The 24,282-nt window shown below is 36.9% G+C and overlaps 1 protein-coding gene across 6 annotated transcripts in view; it reads left to right on the top strand.

Annotated features, from left to right (window-relative positions):
* The first annotated feature begins 323 nt into the window (after positions 1–323).
* The window catches only part of SCN3A (sodium voltage-gated channel alpha subunit 3), a 109,615-nt gene continuing 85,656 nt past the window's right edge, over positions 324–24,282 (top strand). For all 6 annotated transcript variants that reach the window (XM_032355814.1, XM_032355813.1, XM_032355812.1 and 3 more), the window contains exons 1-2: positions 324–552; positions 18,878–19,060. The gene's annotated coding sequence lies outside the window, so the exon portion shown is untranslated. The remainder of the gene's footprint in view (positions 553–18,877; positions 19,061–24,282) is intronic.

The raw sequence follows: 24,282 nt of genomic DNA, 5'->3' as shown, positions 1-24,282 counted from the left end.
TAAGGTAATCTAAAAACATAATTTTCAAACTCATACTTGCAGGTTTTATGTTCATTGTAGTAGATTATGAGTGAATAACCTTTGTAAATGTATAAAAAATATTGGTGAGGTGCAAATAAGTGAGTATGGGAAAGAGTCTCTTTGTACATACTCATATGCAGAGAAATGTTACATTTTACCTTATGCTAAAGAATAATGAGGAGGTTTTCCCTTTTGTTCGATTTTGTGTGTCTGCCAGTAGATGGCGGTACCATGTTGAATGCTGTCAGCTTTTTTTTTTTTTTTCCCCCCCTCAAAGCTGTTTTCTGATATATGTTGGGTACCATAGAGTGAATCTCAGAACAGGAAGCGGAGGCATAAGCAGAGAGGATTCTGGAAAGGTCTCTTTGTTTTCTTGTCCACAGAGAAAGCAAAGAAAAAAAATACTGTAATTAATTTGTAAATCTCTGTGGCCAAAAATCTGAACAACCGCAGAGGAAGGCACCTTATACTCTAACCATCTTGGATACGGGGCTTTGTTATGCTGTGATCTGTAAAGCTCTGTTTTATCAGGTAAGCTGGCAAAACATTCAATTATCTGCACCATAGAATCTAGCCACCAGATCGTTTTTCTTACTTTAAACTTATCTTCATGCTGCTATTTTTAACTTAATGCTGTTTTAGTGTAAATTACAGGAACCAAACTCATCATTTGATGGGTAAACTGCTTACTATTATATCCTTTATCTCTCAAAGGAAATAGAGCCTCTGTTAGAAATGGTGACTTATGGTAGAGACTAGGCATTACTGATCTCATGCTTTTGAGACATGCAGATTGTTATGATTCATTGCATTCAAGGAAAATATTTTTTATTGCACAAAGCTGACCTAATGGATTTCATGGCTGTACATCATCTATTTGAATGTCCAGTGTGCCTACTATTTTTTAAACATAAATGTATAGTGAAATTGGAACTATCATTCTTGTGCTTTAGTCTTTTATTTAACATCTTTGCAGAGTCCGTGTGTATAGGGAGTGATAACAATATAGAGGTGTAATAACCTATTTTCATGGAGGGAAAAAGATAACCAATACTAACCATTAAAAAGAGACTTAGCTTTTAATGATAAAATGATCCCTATGTGCTCCATAATGTGTTATTTCTTTTATATTTTAATATGTTCTTTTTTATATTAAGTATTTATCTTTAAATTTATTGACTTAAAGGGAATTATATTTTCTTGAATTATCTCAGAAGCTTGATATATTTCTGTTTATTTTTTCTGTGTAGACTTAACAACTGGTTGTTATTATTATTATTAATTACCAGGGAGAGCCACTTGAGCTATTAAACAATTACTTACTTAAACTATAATATATATTTTATGTATTTTTCTTTAAAATATTTTATAGCAAACCACAAATTCTGTATTCAGTTAGCAATTGCATACTTAGAATAAGAAATTATTCTTATAATTTGTAGGTATTAATTGAAAGAAGGGTTTTAAATATCATAAAGTCGTTATTTTTTAATACAACAGGTGGTGTAATGTAGCATATGAGGACAAAGATAAAGGCATAAGTGCTTGTAGGAATTTGCATGAAAAAATTTCAACACAACCACTCCAAGTAGTGTATGTCCTATGTGAAATAAAGACCTCTGATTTTAACCTAGGCTTCCAGTCTGTATGGTCAAAATGGCCTAAGGATAGAACTTGAGTATTTAAAAGCAATCGTAATTCCTAATGATATGGCAAAATATTGACTTCTCAATATTTTACACTGAGTATCAATTATACTCCCCCTAAACACAAAATAGTGGTTGCCTCAGAGAAAAGCCCTGAGTCTTGTGTATTTTGGAAGAACTCCTACCATAGGATATGAAGAAAACTGTTTCTTTGAAAAGGGTTCCCAGAAATGGATGTTAATTGGCTTCAGTGTATTGTATACTCTGTGCTTCTCTACAGGGGACTGCATTTGAGTAACTTTGTTCTATGTAAACACAAGAGCTGGTCTTGATTGAACTGTTTTACATTTATGAATCAATGTTTATATTTCAGCCCTCAATATCAGCAATTTTATCAGTATAGTTGTGATAATCACTTATTTGTCTATATATGTAGTCTGATGTGAAGAGTATATGCACACAGAGTTCTTCACAAAACTGGCTCTTAGAAAATTTTTGTAAATCAAACCTGTTTTGAGTAAGTGATATATCAAGTAAGTTTGGACATCTTACTCTCAAGAAGACTCTAACAGTGACTTCATTTGTAAGATCAAGAAAAATACTGAAATTTTCAGAAGACCAGCACAGACCACAAGAGAGATTTTTGCAAAACTCTACATGCAAGGTGTAAGGTAATCTAAAAACATAATTTCAAACAGATACTTGTAGGTTTTATGTTCACTGTAGTAGATTGTAAGTGAGTAAGATTTATTTAGTGAATAAGATTTATTTATTTTAGAGAGAGCACAAACAGAAGGGGCAGAGGGAAAAGGAGAAAGAAGCTAGAGCAGACTCTGTGCTGAGTGTGAAGCCCAACGTGGGGCTTGATCTCACGACCCTGAGATCATGACCTGAGCCAAAACCCAAGAGTTGGACACTTAACCAACTGAGCCACGCAGGCGCCCCAAATAAGACTGTACTGTAATTTAATGATGTAGTAGAGATAAATAAGCTGAGCATTGAACTGGAAGGCTCAATTTCTGATTCAAGTTCTGCTACTCATGAGCTATGTCACCTCAGAAAAGACACCATGTATCACTGAAGTACATTTTCCTTGCCTGTATGGTTATTAGTATCAAAAATATATAAAAACACTTACTGTTTTTAAAATTTTATGGTTCTAATTTATCTGCATTTTCTTCAATTGATTTCTCAGCTTAACTGTAATATGATATATCTTTAACACATACTGAGTTGTATATTACCACTAATGTTAACAGTGGTAATATACACTATCTAAGGAGATAGAAAAATAGGGGACTAGAGATGTTTTAAGGTCCTTGGCCAATTCCTTCTGTGGTGGAAATGAACAGGAAGCAATATGGAGAAGTGAAGAAGAGCAGAGCTGACAGACTGAACCTTAGCTTCACTATTAAATGACAAAGTATTTAAACTTTCTAAGCCCCTATTACATCATCTATAAAATAGGAAGGAGGGCATCTAATGCTGCAGGACTGTGTAAATAAATAGTGTCTGTTCGGTGTTTATTATATATCCTGGGATAGGACTGAATGCCCACCCTCCTCTTTTCCCCGGCCCCCCATTATTCGTGATGGTGATATAGTATCCACCACCACAACAGGAAGGACAGACTGAAACTGCCAAGAAATTCTGTAGCTGAAAATTATAATTCTCATCCCGGAAGAATGAAACAACAACAACGACAACAATAACAAATGTGCTCCCTACAATGATATCGATTAGTGTTAACATCCTGAGCATTTCCTGGGATTTTAAAAAACTTCCATAATACCTTCTAGAAAACCATTCTTTGGCCCAATGATATATTGCCATGACTCCACTTCAAAGGCTTTCTTTTTTTAACAAATTAGGGGCAAGGAGCTTTATTTCGCTTGTGCCTTAACAGATACACTTACCAGAAAAAAGTTTTCTTTGAAGATTCACAAAGAAAATTAAGGTTTCACCAAGCACATTTAAATACCCCAAAATTTCTACTATGGCCATCAAATTACGGAGCCTAAATCCCAGAAATGACCACATGTGTTGGCTATGTGATCAACACACAAACTCTCTCTTGCTTAAGTCCTATTAATGATACAATAAAAGGTGGAAAGGCAAATCATGCCTGATGAAATTGTGAACATACTGAAAAACCTCTACTTCCCTCCAAAGGTTTTCTCTACATGCAGTTTTATGCTCTTGACAGCTCTGTGCTCCTGGGATCTTTGGGAGCTACAGCTGGGATGGCCATTCAGCACCCCAGGCCTCCTAATCCTGCCCTTCAGCCACCCTGGGCCTCTTTACACAGACTCAAGTAACTGCACTGTCATTTTCATCTTCATGGCAGGCAAGATGACTTAATGGGCTCATGACTAGACAGATGTGAGAAAGTTTGGGAGACTTAAAGATATGAGGGGAAGTTTTCTCAATTAAACTGTGCTCTGCCTGGAATTTGTGGGTTAGTCCGTCTGCCTTGATTCTAGGTAACTCCAGCTTTTGTGATTCCTTATCTTTAGGGTTGAAATTAACTGAAAGCACTCATAAATACAAGGATATGAAGACAAATGCAACTTTTTTCCCCACCAAAGAATGAACATGTGACTAGATAGTGAAATTTCTTTGTGTGAGTGGCCGTACAGATTACTTTTTCTCATTATCATTCACGTATAGGAATACTATGAACTCACTGAAGGTTGGGAATTAGGGCTTTGTCAGCTAAAAATATATTATTCATTATACCTTAATACTGATGGTTGTTTTCCAGATTTTCCAAAGCTATGAAGATTAATTACCTACCTGCCCTTGAAATATAATTTAAGATATTAACAGTACACTTCTGCACTTTTGGGATCTATTTTTAAATTTTGATTAATTTCAACACTAAGTTGTCTTTTGTTCCACTTGAATTTTACCCCAGAAACAATTTTAATGGCAATTCAACAGAAAACCTGGTATCCGAACTGTTACTTCTTGAGGTAGATTTTTGTTTGAGGTAGTTAAAAAATTGGGGAAAGACAAAACCCAATTGGATTATTGCTTGTGCTGCAGGGTCATAATATTTATCTTTGATTAGGATGCTACTTTTTATTTCAGTTTTACCTGATGATATTTTTCACCCTGGGGTAGAGTTAACACATTCTTCAGATACATCTTAATGGAATATTAACAAGTGTAGATACCTATATCAGAGCAGAATAGTGTTAATTTTCTTTTACTTGATAATGTGGTAATAGAGAAAATCTGGCTCTCCTATTATGCAAAGACATACTTTGTTCTATGAACTGCCTGACAAGTATCAACTCTTGGGGTACCTAAAATTTGAAACTACACCCAGACGTATAATTAGCCACAGTAGAAAAATTCTTTGAAATTTGTATGAATGCTTCCTGGATACCGCAAGTTTTAATGTGCCCTATTTATTGATTTTTTTTATACTCTATCTCTTTTCTTCAGGATTTGAAGTGATAAAGGACCTCATAGAAAGAGTTTTAAAGATATATGACTAGAGAATAACTTCAAAGTAGCTTATGAGCAGGGTTTACAATGTTAAATATATGTATTCCGTACAAATACAGTGCATATAAACATATGCTAGCTGGTGGTTTGGATAAGGGAATTCTCAGGGGTTGTTTCAGTTCAGAGAAACCTTTTAAAAGTCTGGAGTTATTTCTGTAATAATTGAATTAGGTTTTCATCCTTTTGGAGACTGCACATAGGGAGCCCTTCATGTGATTAAGCTCTGTGCTGGCGCAAAGTGAAAGAAATGATGGTCCTTAAATTATTAAACGGTGGTTGAATATTGTTTTATTCAATGGGTGAATTCAAAGATGGGAAGTCACTCTTTAAATAACTTTGGCCATTTTCTGCCAAGAAGCTCACTTTGGGGAATTTTAATCTCCTAATATTCAGAATATTCTTACTTGGGTTGTACAGAACATTGTGTCCTTTCCTTTCCCAAGAGCTCTGACTGGAATAATTCATTAAATCCTAGTTATTATTGCTAAGTGACATTGTGATTTTGATCTAGAACCCAAAATATTCTTGCATAGGGCTTAACAGGACACATTTTAAGGGCTTAAGCCTCTAGTTAAGAACCAGTCATCTGTTAGTTTCTCTGTCTCCTCGGTGTTTTTGCTTGTGACATTTATTTTTCTCTCTGTAAATTATTTTTGTCCTGCCTAATGAAGTGTTGAGCACTTTCTTTTCATGGAACTTATATCATGTTGGAAATAACCTTGCAAATAAATTCTTAAGGAAACAACTCCAAATTTCTACATAGGCAGAGTGGGTAAAAAAAAAGAGTGAAGCTAGCCAGGTTGAGCGTACAGAACTGGACAGTCAAAACAACCGTATCCTTTCCAAGAACGGGAAGTCCCATCTTAGGGCTAGGAGACTGATGAATCAAACGATTTCTCTAAAAAAGCAAATTTTTATTAGAAATCTCCCTCTTGCTATCAAATAAATAAATAAAATCTTTAATAAAAAAATCTCCCTCTTATTAAATGTTGTCATCTATTTCAAATTATTTACAATACTGGTATATCCAACAAAACATACCTATAGGCAGGATATGGCCAAGGGGTTTGGCCAGGTTTTTTTGTTTTGTTTTGTTTTGTTTTCTTTTTGCCAATCCAACCAGTATTTTCACCAGTGAGGAAAAATAAACCTGATGGAGAGGAAATGGCTTGACTGCATTTCGAGGCACAGCCACAATAACACTCATATTTCTTATCTACTACTCCAGGCCTCAATCAACTGCCTGTAATTTTCCTATTACATTCATTTCAAACTGTTGAATATTCTGTGCATTGCCTTCCATATTTCTGTTTTTCCTGCTGATATTTAAGTCATCAAATTTTACTTATCATCATAAATCTTTTTTATCCCAGTTGTTGTTATTAGTGTGGCTATCATGTTACTGCTATGATAGTTGACATAATATGTAATATTCCCACTTCTGCCCTGTTCTGAAACTACTGAAATCTGTCTTTGAATTAAAATTCAAAAATCAATCCTTTAATAGGATATTTACATGTTCTTGAGTCCCATATGGTCTCAAAGTTCTAAAATATCATATTAAATGATCTTTAATCATAGTTAACAATGATTATAGTTCAAGTAAATCCATTCTTAACATTGTTTTTTCAACCACTCTGTTGGGCTCCACTACCAATCTATTTATACCAAAAATTAAAGTATATTATTTTATCAGCTTTGGAAGAACAGACAAAAGTATAATTCACAATCATATTGCATTCTCTTTCATTGACATAAAAATTTGGTAGCATTAAATAAGAATACAAAACAGATACATGCTCCTGGAATGAGAACTTCTTGGCCAGTAAATAAAAAATCGGGGGCGGGGGGGAAGCAAAATGAGAAATGACAAAAATTAGATTTTTAAAACCTCACTAATAAAAATGACAGAAGAAAAGAACAGTTGAAGGGAAATAGATATGCAAACATTCTGAGAAAAAACCGGAAAAGGTACAACATGATAAGCTTTAGCTGCACACTGGATTCACCTGGGAAGCTTAAAAAGAGCAATGCTGGCTCCACGTTAGACCAATTCAATTATATTCTCTGGGGCTGAGCCTGGGTATCAGTGTTTGTTTAAAAGCTCTGCTAGTGTAGTTCAAATATGTGGCCAGGTTTGAAAACCAGTTGACTGAAGGAAGGCAGAGAAAAATAAGAGAAGCTAATGAAAGTTTGGCTAGTGAAGTAAAAGAGAGCTGAGAAATGACTTTCAAAATAATTTGAAAATTCTAGTAAGTGGGCATGTTAGGTAAAGAGACTATGCAAATACTTAGGAAAATAACAAAAAATACATTCGTGTCCACTTCTTCCTTGGTTAGCAAGGCTGGTATTTATTCTATATGTTTAAGCAGTTTTATATTTCAAATCGCTAATTTCCTACCCTAACCTTTATCTGAAAGTTGACCCAGCTGCTGGCTATGGTATATTTTGCAAGTTAACAATACAAACAATTGTGCATGCTCAGAAATAAGCATCTGTGAACTGCAGTTTGTACAACCAGAGATTCACTCTCTTTTTATTCTGTAACTCATAAATTGTTCCTTTGAAAATTAAGTCTTAAATAATCAAATAAGAGTTTCTATTGAAAGATACTCTTTGAATGTCCAGGTCATCCAACTGGAAAAAAAAAAAAAAACCACATTGATTTCTATTTTTTGAAACAGCAACTGTGACAGATTGAGAAGAAAGGCAGACCAGTAAACCAACAAATTTCTTAAATTCAAAACGCATTTAAAAGTGTATTTTCCAGAAAGCGATATTTATAAGAAAGAAATGAATTAACCTAATAGCTAAGTGGAATTAATAATGAATTGTATTTCTTAAAAGGAATTCCATTACTAAGGTGAGTCAGCTTTTTTCAACTCTTTAAGAAGACATTTGCAGGGTTAACAACCCAGTCGTTTTTTTATGTTGGCTTCTTGCAGTGCAGTCCTTTCCACAGCTGGGAAGAGACTGCGGTAGCCTTTAATAAAACAATCTTCTATGGTCTCCAGGGCAAATTACACCCCAAAGTCTTTCCTCTAGATAAACATCATTTAATATTTACTACTTAACTCTGTTTTCTTCACAACCTCTACCATTCTGTCAACCTGGTCAGTAAAATTACCCCATAGAGAAAAGATCTGTTAAATCTCAAGATGAGAGTATCCATATTTTAAGGCAGGAGGCTGGTGCTTCTATAGTAAACTGAAGAAATACAACATCATGTTTGAGGCTAGATTTATGATGGATGTCTGTGAAACAGACATCATAACTGGGATCATAAACTGGGATCGGATCATTTACTTAAAAATAATTGATGTGCTATCTTTCCATACAAAGTACCTGGGTAGTAAATAATGAAAATATAAAAAACAAACCAGGGAAATGTTAATAAGAATTAAAGCCTGAACCAGAGAAGAAATGTTTTTCAGAGAAGGGTCACCTTAAATTATTCCATGAGTATAGAAAGTGAAAAATTTATGGTTGATATAAACATTCCCTCCACCAACATGGTGACAACTGTGATAACTAACGTGATTCTTTGGGGAAAAGCATTTTAACATGTCATTCAAAAGCATTTAGTACAATTGAAAAGGGAAAGAGTAATGCTTAGGAGTAAATAAAAAGTGGCAGAGCACATCCAAGTTGTGATGCAGATCTTTATGCAAATTAACACAAAGGAGTTAAGCTACACCACCAAAGCCACAAAAGTGAGCTCTCTCTCATACCTTTGTTAGACATGTTGTTTACTAGGTGTCTTAAAATTACTCGAAGACACTATAAGGCATGTTTCTTTTAAACATCCAATAAATGTACAATAGCGATGACATGTCTCAGACAACATACTATGAGATCAACTTAATCATAATAAAATACACATTTTTTTTTCAACAATCCATATCCCTCGGGAAAGCTAAATTTAGAGAATTTTATGCCTGAGAAAATACTTTCTATTTATTCTCTTGAATTCGTCTCGAATAAAAAGTCTCAGGGCTAAATATTTAAAGCAATTAAAAGGCACACTTAATGTGGGGTCTCTTTGAACCTTCACAACCAGTTTTTTTGTAAACCTAGAATGGCTCTAAAAAGAGAGAGTCTACTAATTTTTTAAAAGGGGGGTGACTTGAAGAATTAGTGAATTCAATGCCCAATAATGCAGAAGCAATTTTATCAGAATCCTGAATGACCCACATCTTTGAGATAACTCAGGGGGCACACATGGAACACTGAAGGAACGCAACAGATTCCAGTTCTGTCCTTCCTAGCATCTTCTCCCTTTAGCTTTTACATTTCTCCTTGTGATTGTTGTCCTCTCTAGCCAGGGCCTTACTTGCTAGATCTTCCACCCTGGGGAGAACTAGGATGGACAAGCTACACCCATCTTGCTCTCATTAGCAGTTTGGTTGCTGCAAATCCTTGCCTGAAATACAAGCTTGCATCACATGTAATTTTTTCTTACCTGTGGCATTCTGGTTGTCTTTAGCCTCAACAGAACTGAGCACTGAACAGCATCCTTCCTGCCTTTACATGCAGAGACCTTCCACTGTGTGTTCCTGCTGCAGTAAGTGGCATCATTGACACCTAAATCAGGGCACTGCACTCAGGCCCTTGCTCTAATTTTGGTGCCAATGATGTGCTCAGTGGCTGGAAAAAAACATTGACTTTTTGGGACCTGAATTCAGATCCTAGAAAAATATTTTCAGCTTCTGTTTACTTCAAAAGCCCCTATTTTGGCAGGATGCAGTTGTGGAGGGGGATTTAACCAAGTGACTTGTCATATTCACTGAAAACTAGACAATGTTTTGTGAGTTTTTTTTTTTTTAAGATTTTTTTATTTATTTGTCAGAGAGAGAGAGAGAGCGTGAACACAGGCAGACAGAATGGCAGGCAGAGGCAGAGGGAGAAGCAGACTCCCTGCCGAGCAAGGAGCCCGATGTGGGACTCGATCCCAGGATGCTGGGATCATGACCTGAGCCGAAGGCAGCTGCTTAACCAGCTGAGCCACCCAGGCGTCCCATGTTTTTTTTTTTTTTTTTTAAACTGCTATTTGTATAAATCTCTCATCTAGGAAGAAATTACATATATGAGTTACATAAAGAAAACTTACATGAAGAAATCATGTATACAGAATTGAATTGAACATATAGATTTAGAAGGATGTAAGGGGTAGCTCTTTTCAGCAACCAACCGCCCAGCTATGTTGTACTCAAGGCATTCATAATATTTGTTTATCAAAAAACCATGGTTTAAATCTGATCAAGCCCTTACCTCATGAAAGTATTCTGAAATGAAAATAGCCTCTAACAGGTATAGTCCAGCCTAGCTCACTTACATGATTAGTCCAATATTCAATAATCCTTGCTCAGAGTACAGGACTATTGCTGTATCCATCATTCCTTCCCAGACAGATGGATGTTGGAGTGTATCTGATACTGAGTTTCAGAGTCTGGACACTAGAACTAGAGTTTTAGAAACCAAAGAGGCACTACAAATGAGCTAGTCAATTTTCCTCCTCTACATCTCTTTTGTAGATGTGGACAATGAACACATAGGATTTGAGCGTTCAATATTTCATAGCAAGTGATGGCAAACACACTTGTATCTAGAATACAGGTTCTTTGAATTGCAGCTTCCATTCCCCTCTTGTTTTCCTCCCTCTTCCTTACCTTTTCATTAAGTCTTGTTTCTAAAAAGATTAAGCACAGCAAACTTTTCCATTATGTTACACTGTCTTCTGTGGTACCATCTTAGGATGATTAGAGTGTAAGGCATTATAATCGTCTATTCCTGGGGCATGCTGAATAGAGAAGGTCCCTCACCTGGCTGGGTTCTGATGGATGAAGAATCACATGACAGTCAAAACTCAGCCCTGCCTAAATCATCCTGTGCTGCAGTGGAGTTTACCCGCAGAAGTGATCTGAAGGCAGTGATTACAACTTCTCTGCTCCAGGCTAGATAAATTTCAGTCCTCTGTATTTTAAACCTCAAAGGAATGCAGGTAACATGTAGAAAAGTAAGCACCACCATCTTGAACGAACGCAAGTTGTACCTCAAGATCCTCGTTCTAAGTTCCCTCAGGTTGCCAAGTGAAAAAGGCAATCAACTCTTAACACTCGGTTGTGAAAACAGTGTGCTGTCATTTTGATTACAGTCAGTAAACAGTCTGTGGTTGCCTGGAAAGAAGCTGCCTAAAGCACACGGCACCAGCAAGCAGTAGGAGAAACGTGGCTGAGGGCAACTCAGAGGGCTCTCCGTTATGGCTGAAGCAGCACTAATGTTACCCTGATGTTAACGATCAAGGATTTATTATTGGTCTGAGAATGCTGTTTGCTTTCTGTTTGCCATGATGCCAATTTATTTCAAAATAGAAAGCTTTCTATAATTCTGCTATATTCAGATTGAAATGTGGTTTCCTCTCCAGAAACACATGTGCCACAGGCACACACCCACACAAAATATTTGCTTATGGACAAAGTAACTTCTTCACTATAGCGTTTCTTGGTCCCAAATCCTCTGACATAAGGACAAAGACAACAATCTGACCAAGTAAAATAGAAAAATTATCCATTCAGAGAAAGCCCCCCACCCTTTTTGAGCATCAGAAAAGAGGATGGCCTCCCTTTTTACTTTTTAACTCATGTGTTGGTTCATGGGTTTCATCATTTGGAGGAGGATTGGGGGCAGGGGGTGGGAAGGAGAAAGGGCTATACCAGACCAGCACTACTCAATAGAAATATAGTGAGTCTTAAAATGTACTTGGAGATTTTCTAGGTGCTAAAAAAAAAAAAGGCAAAATAAACAAGGGAAATTAATGTTATTGATGCTATGTTTTATTTAAGCCCACATGCCCCAAATATTATCATTTCAAGATTTGGCACTAGCCACATTTCAAGTGCTCAATTCCTGCATCTGGCCAGGGGCTACTACACTGGACAGGGCATTTGTAAAATTTGTAACTTCCTGCTTACTAGTAGCTAGTCAATAAAATCTTTATTGACTCAAGGAATTTAATGATGTTGAAACATAATAATCCTTATTCCTCAAGGAACTTAATACATAAAGGTAGAAGCAATAAGGCACATCCTTAAGAACAACAGAAGATAGAATATTGTAATTATTATATGAATTTTAAAGACAATATGTGTGTGCTCTGGGAGTTTAGAGAAATGCAAAATCACTTCTGGCTTTGGAGTAAGGTAGGATTTTAACAGGCAATGACTGGTGGTGAACGATATTTCAGGCAGAAGGAATGTTTTTGAAAGCCCGAGGCCAGAGACTGGGAACTTTCAGGGAATGGCAAATAGATCAGTTTGACTAGAGAAGAGCATATATATAGGAAAGTATGTAAGATGAAACTTCAGAAACAGATGGTAAAATATTTTTAGAGAGAGAGAGAGACTCTGATTACTTTTTCCAAAGAAAAACAACACTGGATTTGGTAGCACCGTTTACTAGCCATGCAATCTTGGACAAGTTACTTATCCTCTCCGGACCTTATAGCTCCTTTATCTGCAAAATGAGGGCAATAATCACATTTATCTCATAGGGCTATTGTGAAGATTAAATGAGCTAATCAGTGCCTATCGCACAGTAAGTGCTTAATGTTCTTTATTATCATTATTATTTCTTCTCGAAGGCATTCTGGAGTGGGGAATTCTTTGAGTAAAGCATTCAGTCTTCATTTTGCTTTGTTTTAAAGAGAGTCTAGTAAGCTTAGCCTATTTATACAATTACCTTTGAGGTAAACAAGATTTCAATGCATGTATTTTGATCTAGATTAAAGAGGACTACGTAATTAGGAAATAGAGTATCCATAGAGAATTTGGCTTTCATTGCTGTCTTTTTGTTTCATCTTGTTAATGGTTGTGTGATACAAAACTAAGTTACTTTATTTACTTGTCCAATCTCCCATTAGCAGACATTTCAGTTTTTTCTAGGCTTTGTTATTATAAAATGTGCTGCCATGAGTAGAACACAAGCCTTTTTAAAGGGTACTTGTAGGTTGAAATAAAAATTACTAATCTGGGGGAGGAAACCAAAATTAAAAATCTGTTTATTCAAAAACATGTCTGCTGAGCACCTACTATGTGTCATACACTGTTCTAAGTACTTGGTTTTCACCAGTGAACAAAATAGGCCAAGAAAGGTCAATACTCTGCAAGGCTTATATTCTACCCAGGAGAGACAGAACATGAATAATAAACATTACAAATAAGTAAATTATGTAGCACATAATGAGGTGACATGCTTTAGAAACCAATAGAATGTGGTAAGAAGCTGGAGGGGTAGCATAGTAGGCCTCTTTGAGAAGGTAAATGTTTGACCAAGACCTAAAAGAGATGGGGGAGTTAGGCACTCATCTACCTAGAGAAAGAACATTCCTGAGAGAGGGAACAGTGTATCTGTGCCTGGAAGCTGCAGAAGACAGACAGAAGCTAAGCTTGACTAAGAAGCAGTGAGGGAAGCGGAGAGCAGGAGGAGATGAACTCAGCTAGGTAACTGTAAACCCGTATCATAAGGCCTGATAGGCAACTGTAAGGAGTTTGGCCTTTTCTCTGGGCAACTCCTGAAGGCTTCTGGTCAGAGGAATGACATGATTTGATTTCCATTTTTCCCAAATTGCTCTGACTGCTGGTGAAAATAGTCTGGGAGCAGGGAGACAGGAAGCTATTGCCGGCTTTTGTGAAATACTGCCATAAATCATTCCAAGGTTCTGGGTTCAGAGGAATTACACCACAAGACCTTAAATGAATGAACAAATGAGACTGAAGAAGCTATGACTGTCCTCTCTGAGAGATCCTAAAAATGAAAGCAATATTAATGGCACATATATTTCTAACTTCAAAAAGCAAATAAATAAAATTATGGTTTCTGCAAGCCAGTCATTGTCCAAGTGTGATTCCTGGGACAGAAGCACCAGCATCATCTGTGTGCTTGTTAGAAATGCAAAAATGCCTCACTCCTATCAATAGACTCAACTACTCTGGGGTGAGGCCTGGCAAGCTGTGTTTAAACAAAAAGCCTTCTAGGTGACTCTCATGCTAACTATGAAGAGCCACTATTATAAACTTAAATGGTGAAAATAGATGGACTGACAGATCCTTTTCAATTTTAGGATACTGGATTTCCAAGTTTAATTTTTAACATTTATTTTCATAATAAAATGAAGTATATTCCTTGAGAAAAATAATTCATTGTAAGAAGTATAGACTCAGTCTGAGGGTTTTGAAGGGGCGGGGGTGGGAGGTTGGGGGAGCCAGGTGGTGGGTATTAAGGAGGGCACATATTGCATGGAGCACTGGGTGTGGTGCATAAACAATGAATTCTGTTACACTGAAAAGAAATTAAATTAAAAAAAAAAGAAGCATAGACTCAGGCTCACGAACAAATAAATCTTTTAAATCTTGTAGAAAATTCTGACATTTATTATATCCCATCTCTTTATACAAATATGATGGGAAGTGGTATATTATTTTTTAAGTCCATATGCAATAGGAAATTGAAGACAAGGAGAATGGACAAAATGGAGGTGATAAACTTGTTAAGACTGTGGATTAATGAAGTTACTCTTTTGGAATATACATTTAGCTCTGGGCCTCCTGGACTCAACATTTTTAGAGGAAGGCAGGAATGAATTTTATAGAACTCAGAGAAACAGATATCAGATTTTAGGTTAATGTGAATCACCATGAAGTCTCCTGATGGTCAAATCTGATCTAGGAGAATCTTTGGAGTACCTAGAGGAGTGGATGTATGGTTTACTTTATAGACAAACTTCTGTGTTTCATTTCATAGTATCTTGGTGATTTGGCCATTTGGAATTGTCCCCTTGATAAGGGCCTCAAGTCTTAAAACCAAATGAGCAGCTGGTAGGATAGGATGATTACAGACATTGGAGAGCCAACCAGCATTCCCACCCAGATGGAAGGCTGCCTCTTCCCTGTGGGGAAATGCTGCCAGAGACCGGCTGGCAATGTCTTTGAGTTCCTCAATAAGAGGCTTTGGATCTGCTTCAGCCTTTGCACAAAGAGCTAACTAAGTCCCCAGAGTTTCAAAGCTAATGCTTGACAGAAATGGTTTTGATCTGGAAAATTCTAAGACAGGTACATCATATTATGAGTATAAAGGAAGATGGATGTACTGAAGGTTAAATGGTGAAAAACAGTGAAAAGATAAACTAAAGAGGAAAAATGATTGTCAAAACCAATGAACCTGGAATAAGACAAAATAATTTTTAAATTACTGGGACTAGGTCTTAGAGAATAAATAGAATAGATAAACTAAAATACCACAAAAAAGGAATATAAACAATTAAACTCACCTCTATAAAATTCAGTTGTTGACATTAGTATTACAATTAATAACATTAATATAAATTCGTTAAGAAAATTAAAATCAAAGCAGCCTTGTCCAATTTTCGTCAGCTGGTGACGCCTCCCCTTTTCGGGGTAAAGCTTTATTGCATTCTTTGATCTATCACTTCCTCATCTGTAGCATGAACTTCCCCTTAATTTCCAAAATGCTGATATTCTATGAAGATGATTTCAAACTTTGGGGGCGCTCTCCTGGGCCAATACTTGTATTAGATAATCTGAAAGTAAAGTTTCTGAACTGTCTTATTTCAGTAAGTTTTTAATGGATTTCACCAAGTTCAACTAATTTTAGCCATTTGTAGAAGATTTATTTGATTTAACCTCGTTTGGCTCTTTTGTGCAATTACATTCAGGACATCTGGTAAGCATGTTACCCAGTGTCCCTTGTGTTATGTCCTAAGCAAGATTTCTTTTCCAGGTTTAGTTCTCAGAGAAAGTTTGTCTTTTTATACGCAGCTATTAGGAATTGTTTTTGTTTTTTCCTAAATCCAGTGTGCTTCCACTTTTTCTTGCCTACTGGGAACATTAGAGCTGAATTCCAGTTTTATTGTGTAAAGTACCTGTCTCTAATTTCTAGTAACCTCAGTTCATTTCCTTAAGAGCAGCTTCCTCAAATTGTAATCCATGTGCTACATGCACCAGTTTCATTTAGGGAGCTTGTTAAAATGCAGATCTCCTGGCCGTGCCCCAGACCAACTTTTTCAGAATTTCCAGAGACTGAACCCAGAAATCTGCATCTTTGACAAGTACCCCAAATGTCTCCTATGCTCACTGAAGTTCAAAACTACTTTAAGGAATCCTCATGCTCTAAATAACTAGATTAGGCCAATTTTGTATTGGTGAATCTGTAAGCCATGGTCTGCTTTTAAAGATGACTGAGAAGAGATCTTAATAAGACACAATGCCATTTGAAGTAGGAGGCCTAAATGGGAGCGTGAGGCCATATACAGAAATCACTACTATTCCCCATGTGTATTTGGGGTTGGCAAATCTTTCCTATCTGGAGTCCAGGCCATAGGCTATATTTTCTCTGATCCATCAATCAGTGATTTTCACAATAGAGAGAGGAGAGAGAATCCAAGCAAATCAGAACTGTTAGGGATGTTTTCTCAAACCACTTTCCTGTTCTTCCTTAACTCCTTGGTTTCCATGGATATACACCTTCCCTACTTTTTTTTTTTTTTTAAAGATTTTATTTATTTATTTGACAGAGAGAGATCACAAGCAGGCAGAGAGGCAGGCTGAGAGAGGAGCAAGCAGGCTCCGTGCAGAGCAGAGAGAGGAAGAGAAGCAGGCCCCCTGCTGAGCAGAGAGCCTGACGCAGGACTCGATCCCAGGACCCTGAGATCATGACCTAAGCCGAAGGCAGTGGCTTAACCCACTGAGCCACCCAGGCACCCTCACCTTCCCTGCCTTATACCCCTCCCTATTCCCATACTAAAAGATGATAAATATTTTGGAAATATATCTAAATTGATATTCTGGTTTTTCAATATCATGCTCATTATATGTCAGGCTGGAGATTAAGGTATTTAAACCCAGTTACCTGTGTTCTGGGGAGGAGAGGCAGCATTTATTAAGCTTGTGGCTGTAAAGTAGAGGGAACATTTATCGAAGGGCTATACATTTATTTAACAAATCATTATTTCAAGCTCCAATGCATGGGTCTGTCTGATGTGTATTATTAGTAGTACAGTAACAGCTCTAAGACTATTATTACTATTATTGCTTATTCCTTTTTTTTAAAAGATTATTTTATTTTATTTATTCAACAGAGAGAGAGACAGCAAGAGAGAGAACGTAAGCAGGGGGTAGGGGGAGAGGGAGAAGCAGGCTTCCCACAGAGTAGGGAGCCCTATGCAGGGCTCGATCCCAGGACACTGGAGGGTCAGAACGGAAGACAGACACTTAAAGACTGAGCCATCCAGGCACCCCGACGTATTTTTACTTCTAATACTACTAAAACCTCCTGCTTTTATGGGAAATCTACTTTTGCCAGCTCTTGTATGAGTGACTTACAGCCGTGTGCGTGTGTGTGTGTATGTGTATGAAATATAGATCTCATTTAGTTCTAACAACAACCCTGTTTCACGAGGTATTGAAATCCCCATTATCTGATGGGGAACTAAAAACTGGATTGGTTGGGTAACATGTTCAATGTGACCTAGCTACTGAAAGACAGAGCTAGATCTGTGCTATTACCAAATGAAAGGTAAGAGAGGAGGCAGAGGGAAAGTCATAAAGGTGCCGGCATACTATAAGTCACTGAAGGCCACTGACAATTTTTAATAAGGGTAGAATATGTGTTTTAGAAAGATCATTTTGATGACAGTAAAGAAAAGATTGGTGGCTTAGGAATGAGTTCACATCTGAAGACAAAATTTTAAAAGACAGTGTATAAAAGAAAAAGATGAGATTTAATGGTTTTGTTTATTTGTCATAGTAAATTGTAAAGGGAGATTTATTGGTGAGAATCCATTACCAATTTGGCTTATGAGCATTGACTAAGTGAACTGATGTAAACATTGTTTTAAATATCAATTGCTGATTTTAAAATTATATATATTGTCTTTCAAAAATAATGACCAGTTTAACTGGGCTAAGTTATTGCTAACAGTTATAGTTGAAAGGAATATGGTATCAGACTGTTATACTTAGGTTAATATTATGTCTTGGCTTAGCATGCTAGTTTTTTATTTCTGTCTAAAATTTACTCTTAGAAGCCACTGAATAAGGCTTATTGGTCTTATCTTAGCCAGCCAGTCAGATGGGGTTTTAGGTGGAGAGGAAAAGGAGCGAAAAACAAACTAGAATAATGACCCACAATACCAATGTGGACCACACACTCCACTGGTCTTCCTCTTTGGTCTTTTGAAGAAAGAAAGAAAGAAAGAGAGAGAGAGAGAAAGGAAGGAAGGAAGAAAGAAGAAAGAAAGAAAGAAAGAAAGAAAGAAAGAAAGAAAGAAAGAAAGAAAGAAAGAAAGAAAGAAAGAAAGAAAGAAAGGAAGGAAGGAAGGAAGGAAGAAAGAAAGAAAGAAAGAAAGGAAGAAAGAAAGAAAGGGTGCAAAGAGGGAAGAAGGAAGAAAGGAAGTAGAAAGTAGAAAGATGCTCTGGAGCTCTGGCATGTTCAGAAAGAGTAATTAAATCAAGGCTGCCCAAGAGGCCCATCCCCACCCCAGGATTCTGGCAGTGGTTCCTGGCCCCATCCTTCCTTGAGCACATCAGGGCTTTCAGATGCAGACCCAGACCCAGAGCACCCATTTCAACCCAAATGCCAAAGATGCTAGAATAACTTCACCTGTTTCCCTTTCTACACAGATTATGCAGCAAGAAAGCTGACAGAAGTCGCAACAGAGTTCATCAGGGATGAGATATCTGTCAAGGATTTGTGGCGGAGTGGCTTACAGGAATAAAAATACAGAATCTCTTCTAGAGACAAATGAGATAATTCCCAGAAGTGGCCTGAAGTTTTTCCAGAAGAACGTGCTGTAATTATCTAAGGTATCTGAACTACCAGTGGGTATAAATTTGTGTTTGTGAAGGTAAACTAAAATCTCTATCAGCTAACAAGGTCAGCTGTTTCAGGGGACAGGAGGCAAAAGACTGATTACCTCCCTTCCTGCTAGTTTGTTCCTCCAAAGAGGCAAACACTTAGAAACATGGCAGAGATGACCTACAAGAGTGGAATCGTGCCAAAGGCTATTAATTTAAGAAAGAGAAATTAACCTAACTTTTTATTTCTTTTTCTTTTAAAAGAGACATGCATTCTGTACATTTAGTAAACTAACCAGGGCTGTATTTACTTGCATTTTATCATATTTATTTGGTGATTGGATGCATAGCTCGCCTGTTTGCATGGGGTAAAGGACATCCAAATATGTGGTTAGTATTTATTTGATTGGAAGGTGGCTTCTGAACTGGTCAAGTTTTTGTACCAACCAAGGAGTATTTACTTATCTGGTGTATCATCTGCAACTAACTAGAAATACTGTCTAAAACTGTCTTAGTCAAGAAAGATGCTTATTGAATATAACAAGAAGTGCAGAGGTTGTTTGGGTCCAAGGGCTGAGCGACCCATCAAGAGCCCAGGGATAGATCTGTCTCTGTGATCTGACACCCTCAGTGTGTCAGTTTTGCCCTCAGAATGGCATCCCTTCTGGATATAGGTTGACTAAAGTAGTCCCAGTATCATTCCTCAATGCAATAAGGTCCAGGAACAGAATTCTGTCCCTCCTTGTCTCTTTATTAGGAGTAAAGAAAATTTCCATAGACATACACTTAGCAGGCTTCCCCTCACCTTTTGTTGGCAGAACTAGGCCACAAGACTATTCGTGAACCAATGATTGGCAAGGGGCTTGGAGAAGGTATTTGGAGTTGAATGGATCTTGGGGAGTTGAACATGCAATTGTGTTCAGTTTGAAAACATATAGTAGAACAATTGAGGAGCTAATAAAACAATTTGTCTATTACAATGTTGGCTTACTTGTTATTACTTAGCAGTTGTCTCTCTGAGCTTATAGTTGTTTGATAAGGAAAAAGTCACTGAGAACATCAACACCTAGAAACTAACGATTATTTCCAAGATAAAGATTGTTCTGATGACAGAAATGAGCTCATTCTTTCCTACTCAGCTATTCTCCCCCACCCCCGCCCCCCGGGAGGTATGCCATTGAGTCCAGGTAGAGAAAGGCAGAAATATTCTTTTATTAAAAAGTTAGCAAATCAATTAATAACACTTATGTGTGGACAATTATGAGTTTAGCTAACAGGAAGGGAACAATGACAGTGAAAGTCTAAATTTCATTTATATTTGGCCATGTCATAGTGATATCCTTGTCATACAATTACTTTCTTGATAGGTTTATTCAGACCAATAGTATTGCATAATTCCTTGACAGAACAATGAGAGCAAGAGGTAATGATACATAAGATGCTAGCCTGGGCTTTTTTTTTTTTTTTTTGGTCTTTTTTTTAAGATTTTATTTATTTATTTGGCAGACAGAGATGACAACTAGGCAGAGAAGCAGGCAGAGAGAGAGAGGAGGAAGCAGGCACCCTGCTGAGCAGAGAGCCCAATGCGGGGCTCGATCCCAGGACCCTGAGATCATGACCTGAGCCGAAGGCAGAGGCTTTAACCCACTGAGCCACCCGGTCGCCTCTAGCCCAGGCTTTTAATTTATCTTCAAATAACTCAAAAGTACTTAAAATATATGTCAATATGTACCCATTAGATGTGGGTTTTATGTTTATTATCAATTCGTTCCTGTTTATTTTCTACATTAAAAACAAAGGTGATGACTATATTGCTCTGTTTCTTAGATTGTACCACCCATTTTTTTTTTTTTAAGATTTTATTTATTCATTTGAGAGAGAGAGAGACAGAGCACAAGCAGGGGGAAGGGCAGAGGGAAAGGGAGAAGCAGACTCCCAGCTGAGCTGGGAGCCTGAAATGGGGCTCAATCCCAAATCCCGGAGATCATGATCTGAGCCGAAGACAAATACACAACCATCTGAGCCACTCAGGTGCCCCTGCACCACTCCATTCTTAACATGAGGCTGTATACATAGTAACTTCCCAGTGAGGTAGTGGACTTATCTCAATGCCATTTCAGAACATATGAACTAAAAATCTCATTTCAGAGGCTTGGAGCCCAGGCTATTTCCTGAGTTATTTGAGTTTAAATCCTGTCTTCTTGACTTACTTCTGGAACTTGGACAAGTTATCTAACCTACCTGTATGTAGGTTTTATGATCTCTAAAATGGGAATAATAAGATTAAATAAGATTAGATGATTAAACTTCATAAGATTAAGTGAGTTAATGTATATAAATTACATGTCAGAGTATCTGAGACATAACAATAGTGTAACAGTTTTATCTATTACTATTGTTTAATTCTCAAAGCCACCTAGTTAGGTAAGCACACCAATCAGATATCATTTCAAAAATCTTCTAAAATATGGAAAATAATGTTTAATTCTGCCTTGGAGAGTGTCCAGTGGTAATCATTATAATTGCCAGTTGCTCAGTATATGCCTTTAATAAATTATTATTCTCTTTGTCACATATGCTACCTGAAAATATAGTAAATACCAGATAATCACTAACCCAAAATGAAAACCCCTTTAGAAAATATTAATAACTTTATTTAAAGGAAGGGTAGTTATCCAGTCCATTTTGTCTCTTAGATTATGTCCTTCATACAGTAGTCTCTCATTGATACCAAGAAAATACAGCATCCTTTCCTTAGCAGCGGACTCAATCTTTTCCCAACAATTTGCTCTCTCATCATCAAGGACATGAAAATACATTGTGGGTATTTATTTTCTGATCTCTCAAGTTGTATGACACAGAGAAGCTTTCCATCCTTGAAGATGGCAAATTTACAGCCTCTGACATAATTCTGTCTCCATGGGAACAGACCAGAACTAATTGATTTTTGTCTGTAACATAATCATAAAGATCCCTACACAGGGAGAGAGAAACTATTGATATTAACAGGTTGTAGGCCAATGCAATTTTCCAAACTATCTGCTATTCTTGAAATTGGGCAAGATGAGAACCCACAGGCTATATGAGTAATGGGAAAAATAGTACTTCTGTCCTTGCCATGTAATGCCATGGCATATTCCAAATGTTAACCATGCCCCTTTTTTCCAGAATCTGATTCATTAACAAATATTAGCTTTGTATTTGTATTTGTTGGTTTCATATAGTTTTAGAAGCTTATGTTAATATCAAAGCATACAGATATGTGTATATGTGCCTGGAAAACTGAATTGAACTATATAAATCTATTTTTCTGTAGTTATTTATATAAAGCTTAGGTCTTTAAAATCAAATCATACAATAGTAAGATTCAAGATAAAAATGTCAACTATAATAGGAAAAGTCAGTCAAGAATAGAATGTGTGGAAAATGTTTTGCCTCAGAGCAACAATTTGTTTTGTCAGTAGATGTTTTGGTGAAGGTTAGTGAGCTTCTCTGTGCCTGTTCTTCATTTATTTTAAGTGCAGGGAGTTGACTAATTGTCAAATCCAATATATGCCTTTTAATTAGCATCTTCAAAATTCCTCTTTTGGCATCTATGTAACTGTTTTGACTTCATTGTGTAATTTTCCTCTCCTTAAAAACTGATAGTCACAGGAGTCCTGCCTTTTCATCTTTCCAGTCTTTTCCTAGACAGTGTTGTGCATATTCTTATTTTCAGTTTCAACCAGTGACTCTTTAATCAACATTTTCCCAGCCCAGACAGCTTTCCGATTCTCAGACCCATATTTTAATTACATACCCAGCTGTCTCACAGATATCTCAAACTAAATGAATTCCCAACAGAATTTATTATCATGCCCTACAACCCTCTCTACTTCTCTGTTGGGTTAATAACAACTTGTGGCTTAAACCATTCTGGGATTGAGCTTGACCTCATATGTCTTCATCAAGCCACATATCCAAACATCATAAAATCTCGTTGATTTTCTAATTTTGCACTGAATACAGTCCTTGGCTATGGTTTGTTTTCTAATTTATTGATGGCCTACTCTCTTCCAGGCATTGTGCTCACCTTCCAAGAGGATTTTCTCATTTAATGTCACATTAACTCTATGAAGTATGTGCTATCATTGCTATCATTGTTCTTATTATGCAGACAGAGGAACTGAAGATTATGAAGGATTAAAAAAAAAAAAAAAAAACCAAAAAAAAAAAAAAACCTTCCCAAGGTCACTCTGCTAGAGAGTAGCAGAGCCAGGGCTTGAATACAGTTCTGATTGCCAGGTCTCGGCCCTTAAATAGTACAGCTGCAGTCACATTTCCTTGCCCTCTCCTTTAGACTCCTGTTGTCCATCTGTTTCCTTCTAGGGACGTTCTCAAAGGGTGGTTTGTGGACAACTGGGGGTTCCTAAGTCCCTTTCAGGGGGACAGTAGGGTCAAAACTATTTTCCTAATACTAATGCTAAGAAGAACTTTGCCTTTCTCGCTGATGGCACAAAAGTCATGGAGTGAAACAGTTCATGCCTTAGTAGGAAGCAAGGGAGTGGCATCACTCTGTAGGATGAATCCTTGTTTTCTTCACCACCACACACTTTCAGTAAGAAAAAAGTGCCAGTTCACATAAGAATGTCTTTGATGAAGCAGTAAATAGTATTCATTATATTAAATCTTGACCTAAGGAACATGTTTTTAATGTTCTGTATGATGAAACTGGAAAAATACATGAAGCATTTCTGCTGTGCACTACAGTACCATGGCTGTCTCAAGGAAAAGCACCTGTGTGATTGTGTGAGTCAGGAGGTGAAAAAGCCACTTTTTCTTTTGTTCATGGAACTCCATTGTCACTTGAAAGAAGAACTGACAAACTATGGAAAAGCCTGTCACTTCAGGAAAAGCAAATGACAGCATTTGTTGTCAATGTTAAAATTGGAGCTTTCAAGTGGAAATTGGAATTTTGGAAAACTTCTACCTGCCGCTGGGAACTAGACAGCCTCCCAATATATTATGACTTTTCTCATGAGATCAATGGTGATATTAACAAATGTGATCTTTGAATGTTAATGAAATTTGTCAAAGTTGGGGAAATCTGCAAAATACTGTGCCAATAGTTTCCAAATGATCCATGCACGAAGGCACAAAATCCATCCAAGAGGCAAAATCAGTACAAGTTCCTGATACAGATTCCATACTGAAACTAATACAAAAATTACCATTTGTAGAGCTTTGGTGTG

The sequence above is a fragment of the Mustela erminea genome, chromosome 8 (assembly GCF_009829155.1).
Source record: "Mustela erminea isolate mMusErm1 chromosome 8, mMusErm1.Pri, whole genome shotgun sequence".
Classification (NCBI taxonomy): domain Eukaryota; kingdom Metazoa; phylum Chordata; class Mammalia; order Carnivora; family Mustelidae; genus Mustela; species Mustela erminea.
The sequence above is the reverse complement of the archived record's forward strand: the minus strand, read 5'-3'. Positions and strand labels throughout refer to the sequence as shown.